Here is a 14901-nt window from a genome sequence, read left to right on the forward strand (position 1 = left end):
AGGCTGTAACTTTTTATGTAGAAACTTAATGTATAAAAATTCTCATGTTAATGACCTCCTGAGTACTTAACTCAGTACTTAACAGAGTGTCTAATGGAGACAAAGTAAATAAATATGGAAATGAAATCTCTCTCTCATACACACACACACACACACACACACACACACACACACACACACACTGTAAATCAGAAAAGTCCATGAAGAAAAAGAAATAGAGGCCAGGCACTTCAGAGAGAGACACTACCCACTGAAGAAAATTATCTTGTAATGAACTATAGAAATGATCCCTGAAAGTATAGTCTTTGGGGGGCTATACACTCATAAAGAGAACCCTAAACCTACAAAGATTAAGACATACTTAGTGAATATAGATAAATTAAAGATAGATAAGATAGAAGACCCAACCTGATTTCTCAAGAAATTCAACTCTCCAGAGCCTCTCTTAGAGATGTGAGCCAGAATATAATTGTAGCACAGGATTCAGAACTTGCCAGTGACATGCGGAACTGAACTAATGCCAATTTTGGGTAGAGGCTGGGAAAGACAACATGCTTTACCTTCATCAACTTAAGGATCAAGGCAAGATACTTGATGTCAGCCTACTGCATGGGAAGAAATGAGTCCTCAGATAAGCAAGGGTCAAATAATTTTAATGAATTTAATGAAAATCAGATAAAAAAAAGTCAAGCTGGAAATTCCATCTTAATTAAATTTTCTTATACTTTCTCGGCACAAGTCATTCTAGGATCACAAAGGAAATCCCCCCCAAAGGCACTCAATTTGCTTAATTCTTGAAGGCAAGATTTTTAAAATACTCAGGGAGAATATAAATCATCAGAAACACTGGTTTAACTATGGGAGCAGCTGCTTAGGGAGCGAGGTGCAAGGGCTCATGAGCCACATTTGTAAAAAGACGTCAAGTTGAGAAAAATGTAAGAGCTCTGGAAAAATGTAGATGGGAATTCGTGGAGCTGTTTTGTTTATTTATTTCTTGATCTCTGCTTTAGAGCCAAAGAGACTCTAAAGAGACTGAGATATATTGGGTCGTGTTCATCTTCAATAGTGGTCACAGGCTCACAATCTAAGCACCCTGTCCTAGAAACTCTGATGTGACAGAATCTAAAATAAGAAGTAACAAATGTGTCCACAGGCCCACCTGGTGACACTGGGTTCAAGCAGATGAAAGACACCCATAGGCCAGCCTGGGTCCTCACAGTCGGGCCTGGCTGAAGATATCCACAGACACTCCTGGTAATACTGGGCTCATGTGGGTAAAAGACACCCAATGGCCAGTCTGGGTCATTAGAGCCCTGATGGTGCCGGGTGAGTAGGTGCCACTATGATAAGCAAATATATGGCGGAGAAATGGTTCACGTCCTGTGGAAAGAGGCAGATCTGAAAATGCGAGGATGTTGAGGAACAGGCTGATGTGCGTGGCCTGCATGCCATCTGGGACCAGGGTGATGTCCAAGCCTGGGCTGCAGCTGAGGAATGTCTGGGTCCATTGCCCTGCAGTAGCCAAGGTCTGAGTTGATATCCATGGCTTCTGAGGCTGTGTGGATGCCTGGGGTCTGGTCAGATACCTGAGACCTTATGGGTATTCAAGGGCCTTGCTGTCACTGGAGCCAGACGGATCTGGGAGACCTGTGCTGCTGTAGACAGGGTTATAGTGATGTTCAGGCCTGAGCTCCTGCCCAGGAGCATGTCTGGGTCCATATTCCTGCTGCAGCTGTGGTCTATGTTGATGTTCTTGGCCTGTGTTGCCACAGAGGGTCATAGGAATCATGAGTGTTGAAATCCAAGGGTCTTGCTGATCCAGTCTGCCTCTCACTGGCCTTGGGAGAGCTGACCCTGCCCTTGATGGACTCTGCAAGCAAGAGAGCCCCACCCTCATTTAAAATCTGGACCCACAGAGATAGTTCCACCCCTCACCATGAACATAAGAGAGATGGTCCCAATGGCATTGGCCTAAGAAAGCTTATTCTGCCCCTTGCCTGAGAGGGGTGTGTAGTAATAAGTGCGGCAGGGCTGCGTCCCCAGCACCCCGGCCACCTGGCTAGTTTATGCCCGAAATAACAACACACAAACTGTATTCATTTAAATACTGCTTGGCCCATTTCTAATCTAGCCTCTTCTAGGCTAATTCTAACATATTAATTTAGCCCATTTCTTATCATCTATGTAGCACCGCTAGGTGCGCTTACAGGGAAGAATCTAGCCTACGTCCATCCTGGGTCGGAGCTTCATTGAGTATGCCCAGCAGAGCAAAGCAGGGCCTCTACTCCAGAGAGCAGAGCTGTTGAGTCTGAGCTCACTTCCTCTTCCTCCCAGCATCCTATTCTGTTTACTCCTCCCACCTATGTTTTAACCTATCAGGGCCAAGGAGTTTCTTAATTGCTTAACCAATGAAATCAACAGATTGATATATGACACTCCCACATCAGGGGTGGGCCCAGTGGTCTGAACTGACAAGCTTATCTGCCACTCAGACCCACTTACTGGGTCTTGGGTTGGCCCACCCTAACATCTACCCCATCTATCACCTACTGGAGTGCATGAAGGTCCTGAGGAATGACAGTGGCAGGATCCTCATGACTTGGGTAACAGCAGGATATCCAAGGGGAGTTTCAGTGAGGGTCCAGTGATGATGATGTATTTGCCAGAGGCATTGAACCAGGACAATGACTCATTTCAATGAACATTTGCCAGTGTCCTGATTGGACAAAAGGGTCTACTGTGTGACACACTGCAGCTCTCAGTGCCAAGCTCGTCTTACAACAAATAAGGAAGCATTAAAGAGATGGGAAAGACAGAGGAGAGAGATGGTATTGTTCATTTGTTTTAAATTAATTTTGTTGTGGGAGGTCATTTTGGGGAGACATTGTAGAGGTGAGGGTCAGATATTGAGGGAATGGGAGGTGAACAGGATTGGGGTGCGTGATGTGTAATTCCCAAAGAATCAGTAACAAATTATGTTTTTAAAAAGATAATTCACTAAGCATGGCAGCAGAGAGTCCCATCCATGCCAAATTTGTGGTGATTTGATTTGAGTTGGGTTTGGGTTGGGTTTTAGTTTAATTTTTGAGACTATGTACCTTTCATTGGCCTGAGCACGCTGAGTGACCTAAGCTGCCCTAGAACTCATGATCCTCTTGTCTCTGTCTCCCAGCTACTGGTGTTACTGGTGTGTACTATCACACCTAGCACTTGTCATCAAATTTTGTTGCGAGATGATAACTCAACTTTATATAGGATCTGGTGCAAAGATATGTCAGTGAAAGATGAGCTTGATTATAAGAAATAAAAACTTATGTTCTTCAGGACCACAAAGAAAGAAAGAATTACATGTGTGGGTCCTGGTTAATGCTGAAACAAGCCAGATCTTAAGAAACTCATAGAATTTTCTAACAACCCCTGTAATCAACGGCTGGCCTCAAACTCACAGAGATCTGCAAAATTCTGCCTCCTGAGGCCTTGGTTAAAGGCATGTACCACCATGCCTGGTTGACACACTTGGAAAATCTTAACAAATCTCATATTGTTGTTTCCCAAAATGGGATGTGCTACTACGTAATAAAATGCGACATAAAATTATTTTAAAATTGAGGTTATAAAAATGAGAAGGCATGGGAGAAGAGCACAGACATGGTGACTGAGAGGTTTCCGTTTGAGCAAGATGGTAGCAGGTGCTCTTTCTATAGCCTGTAATAGAGGACCACATGCTTTTACATGGAGAGGGTTCGGGATCCTTGAAGAGTAGTGCTCCATAAAGAAATTCCTGGGACCTAAATCCATTGAGTTAAGAGATAGCAATGGTCTGAATGCCTGCATCCTTTTGTGGGTTTGTTTTTTGTAAGCGGCATTTGTTATGGTCATTAACTTTACAGACCTGACACTTTACATAAATACATTTTTCTCACTAAACCGTGAGAGAGAAATCAGTGGTTATTAGACCCAAGTTTGTAAGTACAGAATATCTGAAATGGAAATTAAATACAAATCTCCCAGTTGTAGCAATAGTCTCACACTGTATAGGAAGCGATTACACTCTCCTTTAATCACCGCAGGAGCTAAGGCCTCTGACACTAAGCGCCTTTGCCCATTCACAGTGCAGGGACCTCTGGTGAGTTCAGCTCCCAATGCCTGTGCTCTGGACATATGCATCTGGCATAGAATGAGGACTTCATCGTCTCTGAACACGCTTAACGCTGAGATTCATTGCCAGCTTATATTTAACCTTAGGACCACAGGACTTTCAGTCTGTTGTTCAACCCCTTTACAAAGTGTGCTCTGTAGAAGCCACTGGGCTTATTCCTTCAAAAGAGTAGGAACAACTGAGAACTCCTGCATTCCATTTGCAATACCAAGGATCTGACGAACTGTCCTTCCATGGAATGTCCTAGAATCTCAGGGCTCGGTGGCTTCTGCTAAGTCATGTACCAGAGATACATATTTACAGTTTTACTTGTCACAAGAGCCAAGATGCACGAATAAGGGAATAAGTGTGAGGGAGTTTATACAACCATATAGAAGAACAAAATCACAGTATTTTCAGAACAATAGATACCATGTTAACTGAAGTAAGCCAGACTCATAAATACAAATATTGAATATTTATTCTCAGAATCAGGGAATAGATTTACATTTATATATGGCTATACATCTATATGCTTAGGCTATGAAGATAAAAGTGAGGAGATGAGAGAACATGATGAAGTCTATGTCACATGACAGCAGAATGAGGGGTATTTTAGGTGAATGAGACCAAAAGAGAGAGGTAAGAAGGGCAGTGGAGGCAATAAGAGAGAGATAAGAAGGGCAAAGGGACAATAAGAGGAAGCTAAGAAGGGCAGAGGGGGCAATAAGAACAAAGTCACAATGAGAGCTACAGCTATTTTTTTTGCTAACTAAAAATAAATGTTTTAAATAGTAAGCAACAAGAAGACCTATGATCAATTATCAGTTTGTTTTTCTTAGAGTTAGGAAGCTATAAAGTAATAAACTATCTCAGTATCTGGAAATGAACAATCTTAATACTGCAGTCTGTCCTTCCCTCCAGGCCTTTCCTCACCTGTAAGCCTGAACATGTAGCACAGTTGTCTTGTCTCTTTATGTCCCCTACCCTATGAGATCCCCTTCATTTGTGCCTCCTTGCCTCCAAGGAGCTCCCTTGCTCCACAACCTCCCACACTGACCTGTAACCACAGCTTACCCATCTGTTACTGATACCCAAAAACCCTTTTCATAGAGTACAAATACTGTCAGTCTCATTCATGATCAGGGGTTTCTGAACCCCTCTAAGAACAGGGAATGTAGTAATCCCACAGTCTGTTTCTTAGCGGTGTTGTTCTTGGCTCCTGAATACATAACAACTTGTGAGTATTAATTTTGGCACTTTTGTGAATGAGAAGTCCTGGAAAGGAGCTGTGCCTGCAAATGATGACTGACTGACTAGAGTCTGGGCGGTGTGAAAGGGGTGGCAATGGCTTAGGTCCACAGCTGGGTTAGGCCTGTCTTTAGCCCCCGAAGTAGCCGTTCCCTGACCTCTCCTGTGACAAATGTAGCATCCTGTCAGTAGCAAGTTTAAATAAATTTAAAAAATAACTTATTTTAGGGATGAATTAGTTTAACAAACCCTACTTTCCTCCAATCATTTGGCTAGGAAGATTATCTGAGGCCTGTAGCTGGGATTTCTCTGTATGAATGTAACCTGCATCTCAGATGTTTCCACCAATGTATTTGGAAAATGTCTTGATTAATGACTTACTTTGTTCTATTACTATAAGAAAAAAACTCATGAAATTGCTTTCACATTGAAACAAGAAGTTTAGAGTCACCTAAATCTATGTTCCCAAGCCATGGTGACTCATGTTTGGCTTCAGAATAAATTACCCCTGATCCCTTCTCAGGTACGAATTGTGTTTTTGCATAAACATATAAACCATATAAACAGCAAACTGTCCACTTCTGAAAGGGACCTCCAAAGAATTCAGGACATGCTTCAGGCACATACAGAGGCTATGAAACATTAGAGGGTAGATTTCAGTATCCATCCCTCTTCTCATCTACAACTAGTCAAAGATTCAAGGTTCGATGGTTAAAGGGATGAGCCAGTCTCTATGTAATGTGTAGAATGGAAAATATTTGGAAGGGCTATTTTGGTCTTTTTCTCATTTACTAGGTCATTAGTTTCACTCATGATTTATAAGTGAGAGCTACTATACAAAAATATGATGTAAAAGTCCTTTTCCAAAAAGCACATATATTAACTCAACACTATAAAAACCCACTGGAAGAAAAAGGCAAATACAAGGCCAACTTACAGTATCACAATTTAAACACAGAGGAAAAAAAGCCAGCCATCTCTACCACCTCCCACTTGTACAAATAGAAATAATTGTGAAAACTGCAAAGGAAGAGACAGCACCAGATACAGAGTTGTGTGGCCATAAAATGTACAAAGAAACAAGGCCCCAATTTTATCCTCCTCAATGATTTGTCTCTGACAAAACCTCACTCTTGAGTCCACAAGTAACTCCCCATTTACAAAATACCTGCCTCCCTAAAAGCACCCCCCATGCCCTGCTAGCAGACATAGTGGAACACTCTACTCTGGGTACCACTCAAGTTTATCCCAGTCACAAGCCCCAGCGCAGGACATGCTAGACCACTTGGCTTTCATTTAACCTATTTTCTTTCTCCTTAGAGCCAGACAGAGTTTGGCATCACTCTGCTTGCTTCTTTTGCCTCAGAAAACATTTCTAAGATCAACTTTCCACTGGAGATGAACACTCTTTGCTCTCCGAGAGACTGACCATTGAATGTCCTGTCTTTAAATCTACTCATGCTGCTGTTCCTCTTAAAACTCCCCAAACCCATTAAGCCTTCAAGTACAAGCTATATTGAGACACCCAATCCTTTGGAACCTCTCAAATTCCTCCATGTACTCACAAGGCTGACACTGTGTCCTGTAAACCAGAAACCCTCTAACAGTTCAAGGTCTCTTAACTCCATATCCAATGTCTACAACACCCTCTAACCTCTTACAAAGGACAGATGCAGATAATACAAAAGTCCAAAATTTAAGAGCGGTAGACGTTTATTCCAGATTTCCTACTGTTTCTAACCCTAACACCATCTGGCTTCTAGCCAAACTAATACCATTCTCATAATGGTCATAAATTTAAGTTCGTTTTTTTCTCTTCACACAGATGCACTCTAGCTTTTCCTTTCCTATGGAAATCAATAGCATGTCATGGCTCAAGGGTTTACTGAAGCCCCTACTTATTTCCCTTGGGCCCTAAATATGAATCAGAAAAGTATAACCTCCTGAAAGCCCTCTCCAATGTGCACATTACTTTCCTCTCTGCTTGCCTTGTTTTGGCAGCTTGTAAAATGTGCATCTGATATTTATTACCAACTTTTGGCTATAGAGGACATAGGTTTTCCAAGGACAAATGCAATTCTGCATGCCCCCAAAGAGGTTACTTGGGAAACAATGAGTCCCATAAAGGAAATATGCTACCCTCTCAATGAACACAAACTGACAAAAGCTTACAGGTCTGACTGGCTAATGTCACACGTGGATCCTAGCTTTTTCATTGTTGCTTCCACTTCTACAGAGTAACAAGAGAAAACACCTTCAATGCCACAGTTTGGAGTTGTTTTTTGTCTGCATTCCAAAACCTCATGTCCCCTGTGTCATCTTCCTACACTCTTGGACTGTCTGATCATACCCTGCCTTTCTCCCTCCGCTCTTTATGCACACAGAGGAAAAATTGCTTTACACACCTTCTTACAAAGCCAAAACTAAATCTGAAGACTTGTTAGATGCTTTGTCCTTCCATTTCAATCTGCAATGAGGCATTCCCCTTTTCTTGAGTTGCTGCTGTTGGCTACTTAGTTTTGACCACTTCTGGATTAGCTCTGGGTTCTACATTCAGCCCCTGTGCTCCATGCTGTTAAGACTCTGCTGCTTGTTGAAAATGTTTAACAACTTTATGGGGTTCTTCTAATTTCCCCTGTCCATGCTCTTCATTTTTACCTGCAACTTCAGCTTTTATTCTTTTTCCTTCTGTATAAATGGACTTTGGACATCTATCAGACAGTAGAACTAATAATTCTCCTCTCATTGTGGTTGTGTGAATGAAAATAGCTTACATAGACTCATACATTTAAATACTTAGTCTCCAGTTAGTAGAACTGTTTGGGTGATGTAGGAGGTTCTTCTGTCTATGTGTTGCTTTCATTGGTTGAATAAAGAAACTGCTTTGGGTCTAGTGGTAGGGAAGAATTTAGGTAGGCAGGGAGACAGAACTGAATTCTGGGGGGAAGAAAGTAGAGTCAGAGAGAACTGCCATGGAGCTGCCAGAATCAGACATGCTGAAACTTTCCCAGTAAGCTATGACCTTGTGGTGAACACAGATTAATAGAATTGGGTTAAATCAAGATGTGAGACTTAGCCAATAGGAGGCTAGAACTAATGACCAGGCAGTGATTTAATTAGTACAACTTCTGTGTGATTATTTTGGGTTAAAGCTAGCCAGACAGCTGGAACAAAGGGGCCCTGCTCCCTTCAGCAATTGGCGCCTCAATGTGGTTGACTAACTCCACATAAAACCTGAGAGGGCTTGAAAAGGAATCCTAGACACACAGAGAAAAACAGAGTTTAGCACAATTTTTCCTGTTTTCTGGTGGGGTTCCCAGAGAGAATTTCCTCACTCAGCAGCCACAACAGTAAAACAAGCCATGGCACTTTTAAAATGCCAGCTTTCTGCCAGCAAAACCTCAGTCTCTTATGGGAGACAGAGCATTTATATAGGGTTCGTGAGTAAATTTAGATGTGCCTGGAAAGGGGGGCATTGTGCACCATGGCTCAGAGGCACAAGTGACTCACAGGCACAAGTGGCTCTGCCATGTTGGACTGGGCAGGGCAAGCAGACAATACCTGTGTTTGACCTGGGATTGTTGCAGCTTAGATTCTTAAGAGCTTAGCATTTTAAAAGCACAAAGCAAAAATGTTCCTGGACAGTAAAGAATTACAGATTCACAATAGGACAGATTCAGACATATGCAACCTCTAAATGGGTCACAGTGTTGGATAAATGCAGGTAGGCTTGGGAGAGAAAAGATAAAGAGTATAAAGACTCATAAAATAAAGTTAATGCTTTAAAAACAAAATGGGTAAAGTCTTTAAAGAGACAGAGCATAGATAGTCATAGATTTAAAAAAATAAAGAAAAATAGGCCACATAAAATATGGAAAATTCACAGAAAGCCTGATTATGTATGTTACTATGTTTTCTTTAAATTTTTTGACTGTGAAGGAGCTAAGTACAGAAAGCTATTTCTTTGTGTGGGCTGCTAAACTAAACCAGAATGAATATTATAAAGGTATTATGACTTCAGAACTTGCGTCTAAGGATATGATGCTTTGGAAAAGAGGTTCTTCTTTTGTTTTCACAGAGGATGAGACCCTGTGGATTCCTTCTAGACCAATATGGTATGATAGACCATGCCCTCCTGAAAGGTTGCTGTGAACACCCTCAAAAACTTACTTTGCTCAACTGCTGACTGAGATGAACCTAGCATACAGGATACACCATAAAAAACCTGATAAACAGTAACCCCATACAGCACGAAGCAGCTTGGAGAGAAAAAACTATGCCCATATTCCCAAATATTGTATATAAATGTTCTTTTACATTTAAAGGGGGTATGATATAGATATGAATAATTTATATTGGTATGGATTTTGCTTTATTGATATAAATTTAAGGTCAATCTTGTTATACGTATATTTCTTCTCTTCATTAAGGTATTGTGATTGTGTAGTTCATTTAAAAATGTAATGTATACTTAGGAAATATAGGTTGTTAATGTATAATCATCAATAATAGTCAAGCTTGTAGCCATATTAGTTAGATTTTCTAGATATATGGAAATATATTTCAGTTAAATAGGCATTCTTCATATCTTTCAAAGACTACAGAATATGGTATTTAAAATGTTTTAATAACTTAGGGCTTTTCATGACAATGAGACACGTCAGCTCCTGACAGCACCAAGCTAATTCCTGAGGAAGATGGGCACCAAAGAAGCTTCTTATGGAGTTGGTTAGCCATTTTCACAAGAAACTGCTCTTGCCTGGACTATTGCATAAACTGGACATGAAGAACCCACAGAGAAAGGACAGCTGAACTTGCCTAAATGTGAAATGATTCTTCGGAGTTCCTGATTCATGAAAAAGTCTGTGAGACATTCTGCAGGATATAGAAGAAAGTGACTGAACTGTCTTTGAAATTTCCTGCTTCATGGAAAAGTCTTCTGGATACTATGGACTTGTAGGCCAAAGATGGATGCCTCAATGGTACAGAATAACTTTGGGTGACTGTCTAGGCAACATGATGTCTCTGTCATTTCTAGAGTTTTGAAGTCTGCTTATAATGTAATTCCTGTTTACCTAGGTAATATTATATCCTTCTGGAGTCTTTGATGGAGTTGAAGAATAGATAGATATTTATATTTTTAGTTTTCTATTGTTATGAAAAAGATAAAATAGATTCAAATATTGTAACTGTAATTCTTGCTTGATAACTGTTTTGTTATATGTAATTTTACTATGTTAAAGTGAAAGCTTTTCCTTTTGGTTTAAACAAAAAGGGGGGAAATGGTAGGAGGTTCTTCTGTCTATGTGTTGCTTTCATTGGTTGAATAAAGAAGCTGCTTTGGGCCTGGTGATAGGGCAGAACTTAGGTAGGCAGGAAGACAGAACTGAATTCTTGGAGGGAGAAAGCAAAATCAGAGAGAACTGCCAAGGAGCTGCTAGAATCAGACATGCTGAAACTTTCCTGGTAAGCCACGACCTCGTGGTGAACACAGATTAGTAGAAATGGGTTAAATCAAGATGTGAGACTTAGCCAATAGGAAGCTAGAGCTAATGACCAGGCAGTTATTTAAATAATATAACTTCTGTGTGATTATTTCCAATGAAAGCTAGCCAGGTGGCTGGAACAAAGGGGCACCACTCCCTTCAACATTTGAGAAAGATTCGGAAATGTATTGATGTGAAAGTCCCCTCTGCATGTTGTGAACATGTTTTATTACCCTTTGTTAGTAAAGAAAGTGATTCAGCCAATGGCATAGCAGAATAAAGCCAGGGGGAAAATCTGAACAGTGGTATAGAGAGAAAGCACGCAGAGTCAGGAAGATGCCATGTTACTGCCAAAGGAGACAGATTCTGGAACCTTGCAGGTATCTTAGTAGCCACAACATCATATAGATACACAGATTAATAGAAATGGGTTAATTTAAGATATAAGGGCAAGCTAGAAAGACACCTAAGATATTAGCAGAACAGTGTCATAATTAATATAGTTTTTGTATGATTATTTGGGTCTGGGAAGCCAGGAAACAAAACTTGGCCTCCGCCTACAATATGTCTTTGTTGGAAGAGGTGTGTTATGAGGGTCAAGCTTTGAAGTTTCAAAATTCCATGCTTTATTCCTATTGATAGATCAGGAACATGTCATTGCACAGATTTAGCATATTCTATTCATGTCTTTCTGTCAGTGTTGGAAGCTTTACCACTTTCACATTTTGGCTACTATGAATAATGCCAGTGTAAACTTATAATCATTTTTGTGAACAGGTTTTTAATTTTTCTTGGATATGGCCCTATGCACTCCATTGTAACTTGTATGGTGATTCTACATGGGACTTTTTAAGATCTTTCAAACTGTTCTTCAGAGCATATGGACCATGTTACACAGACACAAGAGTACTGGACTCCTACTTCCCACATCTATATCAGCCTTCTCATCTTTTTAATAATATCTGTCTTTATGTAGTGAAGTGGCATTTGCTATAAATTCAATTTTCATTTTCCTAATAACCAATGACTATTCTTTCTCCTTTGTTTGCTGGCCATTTGGATATTCTTTTAGAGGCTGACTCCTTTGAATGTTTCCAGTGGGCTGCTTGCTTGTTTCTGTAGCCTTTCTTAGAACTTTCATTTGCTGTGACTTTCTCTCTGGGTTCTGCCATTTCCTCCAGTCTCAGAGAAGCCTTCTTATGTAGCTTAAATAAAGATATAACATATTAGAAGTGGTGTTTGCTTTTTTTTCAGTTTCACAGATGAACCTTTCCACAGTTCCCTCTTTGGTTGGTGCACCTTCCCACTGCCAATCCTAATGGCTACTTGCAATCTTCATTATTAACTCACAGAAAATGAAATTTTTAATAAAAACTAGACCATGGAGTAAAGTTCTAAAACCTTACCAGTGGAAAGTTCCCATCAGCCCTGTGCATTTATATGGCAGTAAGCATAAACCAGAAACTTTCTTTTTCCTGTGTGTCCTAAAAATACACATGTGTCATTGAGATAAATGGACAGATTTGTGCTCTCAGAGATTTAGCTCATGTCTTCCTGAACTATTTGTTATTTGAACTCTTCTCCTTCTTCAAACTTATCATTAGTCATAAATGCCCATGGTCAAACTGCTTCCCAAATACCAAAACTTGCACCAAACTGTGAGCTTCAATCTTCCTTTCTCTGTGGATCTGGGAGTCAATAAAAATCTGTGATTCTCTGTGGATCTATAAAAAGAAAGTTAAGAGCTGAGGTGTGACTTCTACATCATATCACAGATACAGCACCACTGTACTTTGAGAAGACATACTATAGTATGAACCAGACAGGAAGTGAGGTGAAGCTCCTGTACTCCCCTGGATGTCTAGTAGGGATAACCATAACTATGAACAATATGAACAAGACTCCACATATTTCCACTTCAGAGACTTTGAGAGCTATATGTTCAATCAGCACTTCAACAGATCTGGGCATCTTGGTGGGGATGTGGAGTATATATACAGGGCTCAGAAGCATTGGCTCGCATTTATTTCCCTAAATTTCTCTGAACTCTCTAATCCTCATTTAAACACTGAAGATACTATCCATGAAATGATGTGGCATTAAGGCCATATTCTAATCCCAATATCAAATAACCACTACACTTCAATTCCTGCACCATCAGACTGGTAAACAATTATGTGTGTCCTTGTACTTTTTTCTTTTTTTTTTTTTACATAAACATTCTCTTTTATTAGATGTATTACGTATCACATCAGCCTACATTCCTTTGGTCAAAACAAGTTGCAAGATCAGTGTTAACTGAGGTTTCTGTCCTGCCTGGTTCCCACAGTCATTAAGTCTCAAAGAAATCACACAGAGGTCTGCATTAATTACAAACTGATTGGCCTAGTAGCTCAGGCTTCTTATTAACTCTTATAACATATTTACCCATAATTCTTGTCTGTGTTATCCACGAGACTTGGTACCTTTTTTCGGTGAGGGAGTCACATCTTGCTTGCTCTGTATCTGGCTTCCTCTGTGTCTGGGTGACAACTGCAGATTGAAACTTCCCTCTTCCCAGAATTCTCATTGCCCACCTCTACTTCCTGCCTGGTTGCCCTGCCTTTGCTTCCTGCCTCACTACTGGACAATTTATTTAAAATACAAGTGACAGGGTACAGACCATTGTCCCACAGCAGATTCAGGCCTTTTTTTAGTGGGATGTTTGTTCTGATTATCAACAAGCAAGGCAAGGGTAGAAAAAGAATTAATGATTATATAATTGTGCATAGAAAGACCTACTTACTATGGTACAACATTTTGTTCTTCCTAAAGTCAGTAATTGCTTCGGTACTTATTTTTCCACTGCCTTAGTTTTCTTTGTTCCTATCATGAATTTTAAGTTCTCTCCTAGAGTTGCCAAAAAGAAATAATAAATGCCTCTTGGTGCACCCCCCAGAGATTTATTCTACCATTTGCCTTAGATCTGTACCTTTTTGGGTGTGCCTTCCTCTTTTTTTTCTTCTTTTTCTGTTTTGTTTGTTTTTGAGACAGTGTAATGGTCCTGAAAACCAGGCTGGCCTCAAACTCACAAAGGCTGCCTCTGCCTCCCAAGTGCTGGGATTAAAGACGTGTGCCACCACACTACCCAGCACTCCTTCATTCATCTCCAGTCTGTACTAGTTGATGTCTTTATCTGTTATGTAGATATTTGTTATCCCAACCTTTTCTATCTTGCTGGTTTGAAATTTCTCTTCTCTCTTTGCCTGGCTTCATATGTTTTCTGAGTCCTGTGACTTACTTTTTTATTGTTTACTTCCTTGATTTCCTTGGGTATTTCCTTCATACTGTTCTATTTTATTATTTATTTTCTCATGTTTGTGGGCCATTTCCTTTTTTATTGTTTTTATTGTACTATACATTTTTCTCCACTCCCCTCTCTTCCTCTCCTTCCCCTTCTATCCTCTCCCATTATGCCCACACTTCCAATTTACTCAGGAGATCATATCTTTTTATACTTCCCATGTAGATTAGTTCCATATATGTCTCTCTTAGAGTACTCTTTATTGTCTAGGTTCTCTGGGATTGTGAATTGTAGGCTGGTTTTACTTTGTTTTATGTCTAAAAGCTACTTATGAGTGAGTACATATTATATTTGTCTTTCTGGGTCTGGGTTACCTCACTCAATATAATGTTTTCTAGATCCATCTATTTGCCTGCAAATTTCAACATGTCATTACTTTTTACCTCTGAGTGGTACTCTGTTGCGTAAATGTACCAATTTCCTTTATCCATTCTTCAGTTGAAAGGCATTTAGGTTGTTTGCAGGTTCTGACTATTACAAACAATGCTGCTATGAACATAGTTGAGCACATGTCCTTGTGGTCCTATTAAGCTTCCTTTGGGTACATAGCCAAAAGTGGTATTGCTCGGTCTTGAGGTAGATTGTTTCCTAATATTCTGAGCAATTACCATACTGATTTTCAAAACACCTGTACAAGTTTGCACTCCCCCCACATCCTCTCTAGCACAAGTTGACATCAGTGT

At 40.2% G+C, this 14901-nt stretch overlaps 1 pseudogene; it reads right to left on the reverse strand.

Annotated features, from left to right (window-relative positions):
• Nucleotides 1–230: 230 nt before the first annotated feature.
• LOC126513720 (uncharacterized) lies at nt 231–306 on the reverse strand (annotated as a pseudogene).
• Between the last annotated feature and the right edge of the window lie 14595 nt (nt 307–14901).

The sequence above is a fragment of the Alexandromys fortis genome, unplaced genomic scaffold (assembly GCF_014885135.2).
Source record: "Alexandromys fortis isolate MF-2015 unplaced genomic scaffold, M_Fortis_MF-2015_v1.1 scaffold_112, whole genome shotgun sequence".
In the NCBI taxonomy this organism is placed as follows: domain Eukaryota; kingdom Metazoa; phylum Chordata; class Mammalia; order Rodentia; family Cricetidae; genus Alexandromys; species Alexandromys fortis.